A 2,661-nucleotide genomic window follows, 5' to 3' on the forward strand; every position below is an offset into this window, starting at 1 on the left:
ACTAGGTACAATATATACAGTTATATTCAGTTTTCACACTGTAGAACAAATATCGTCAGTCGATCTGGAATACTATACCTTAGGTTATCAACTGTGCATTTCAGAGTCATTCAAAGTTACAGAAAATAATTCAATACCATAAAATCTTGCCTTCTGAAATAATGGTTCACCAATATTTTATATTATCCCAAGGGTACTCTTTTTATTGAATAAAAACTTTCAGTACCTACAGCAGCACAGTCTCTAGCTAACTGATCATTCCTCTAAAGCAAGGCTATATTTCAAATTGTTGTTTTAACAGATGGTAAAGATAAGGGGGGTGGGGTAAAGTTTCATGTGCAGTGATTCAGTTTGCAAGCACTTTGCTTGCTAAACTTGGCTTCCTAAGATTGTAGGCCTCCAGGGCAAGAGGATATATTCTTTATATCCCTGTGTGAGGCTACAAAACATGATAAATAAGTTTCACACGTTGCAGAAGCACAGCACATTTCTGAAAATAGGTTAAGCGTTTGGGTCTATATGCTTGATTTTATCCAAAATACAGTCATTTTTTTCATTAGATAACTTGTAAAAAATTGTCATGATTTCAAGTATATTTTCCATAGTATTTGAGAATTCATGAATGAATCAATATGGGAAGACTACATTACTTCCTCTTTAAAATTCCATTAAATTAAGTCATTTTAAAGCAGTTGGATGATTAAAATAAATTTGAAGAAAACACATATCACACAGATGTTCAAAGAACATCTACTTCTGGCATAAATTAGGATACTTTCAAAGTATATTAATGATTAATTAGTAATATAATTACTTACTTTGTTAGGAAGACAAATATGTAAGTAACGAGTAACCTATCTAAATTCTGTATTCTGTCATTGGGCTTTCAGCTAAAAGTATCTATCTGTATATCTATTTATCTATCACATTATCATTTATTTATTATTGTAAGTCCTTGTAGTGCTAGTGATCAAGTCCAGACCTGAAATATTTCAGGCAAATTTTACATTACTGAGACATATACTCCTTTAGGTATTCTTTGTGAGTAATATACTTACTTTAGTCTGCTTATCCATCATGTATAATATATCTTGTTTGCTATTGTTTTCCCTACTATTTTGACATATTATGACAATTCATATTTCAAATATTTTTTAAAGTATTTTTATTTTATGTGTATGAGTGTATTGCCTGCATGTGCATAAGTGCACCCAAGTCATGCAATGCCCAATGAGGTCAGAAGAAGGCTTTGGAATATCCTAGAACTGGAATCAAGGATGGTTGCTAGCCACCATGTGGGTGCAGGGAATCAAACCTGGGTCCTCTCCAAAAGCAGTCAGTGCTCTTAACTGCTGAGCCATCTCTCCAGCCCCTATTTTAAATATTTTAAAAAAACACAGAATTCATTACCAGTAAGTTGAATAATAATGATCTGTTAAGGTATTTCAAATCTCAGAAAGAACAATAAAGGTTGCCATATAATTAAGATGTTTTTTTAGAATATATTAGGACACATAGTTATCATATATTTTGACCAATATAAACAGAAATTTACCTGGAAAGACATGCTTCTTGTTGGGTCACATGAGAGTTTAAGAATACTATACACAGGAATATGGATCTTGCAAAACAGTTGGTTGGTTTATGACACTGCCTCTGAATTCAGAATGTCATACCCAGGCTATCCCCTCAGAGGCTACACATCTTTCCCTGGATATATTCTGGCAGGTCAGGAGTCATCATACCCCATCCCAGGCCAGTAACCTTATCTCAGTAGCTTTCCTCAAATGAGAAGAGGTGCTAGCCCACCAGCACCACATGGTGGCTACCCTGGAGTTGAAGGCTACTGTATGCCTGGAAATTTTTCAGCCTGGGGGCTATGCTGGTACCCCACAGTCAGGGGAAGCTCCGCCTATCCTGGAGGCCAAGGATTTAGTACTCCACCAGAGCATGCTTCTCTGGCAAACCACAGTCACCTTCACAGTCTTATGGTGGTTGGTCAGGCCAGGACAAGATTGTGTTTAACTTAAAGTGATTTTAACTAAACAAATGATTCACAGTCAAAATACTAAGATGAGCATCATGAATGTATTAGGGTTCTCTAAAGAAACAGAACTGGTAAAATGAATATTATATATATATATATATATATATTCATATATATGGAGAGAGAGAGAGAGAGAGAGAGAGAGAGAGATTTATAAGCTTAGCTCACAGAATAGAGTACGAATAGTCCAATAATGCACCACACTGGAGAGGCTGAGAATCTGTAGTTGCTCTGTCCACAAGACTGGATGTCTCAGTAGTCCCAATCTGGCACTGAAGGTCTTACAAATCCCAAAAGATTGATCAGCTGGTCTTCAGTCTACAGCAGCAAGACAAACTCACCAGCAAGAGGGAAGGAAAGCAGTAAGAAGCCTGGTGTTCTCCTCTGCCTTGGGCTTTTATACCGGCTGCTATCAGAAGGTAACGTCCACATTTAGGGTGTATCTTCCAGCTTTAGATGATCCAATCAAGAAGATCTCTTTCATTTCAGTTAACCCCAGATCCAATCAAGTTGACACCCAGGATTAGCCATCACATGATGATTTGAAAGCTAGTACCTGACACATCAATAAAAGCAGTAACACGAGTTCTATTACTTTTCTCCTGGATGTGACA

This window comes from Nannospalax galili, unplaced genomic scaffold (genome assembly GCF_000622305.1).
Source record: "Nannospalax galili isolate Female #2095 unplaced genomic scaffold, S.galili_v1.0 scaffold448, whole genome shotgun sequence".
Classification (NCBI taxonomy): domain Eukaryota; kingdom Metazoa; phylum Chordata; class Mammalia; order Rodentia; family Spalacidae; genus Nannospalax; species Nannospalax galili.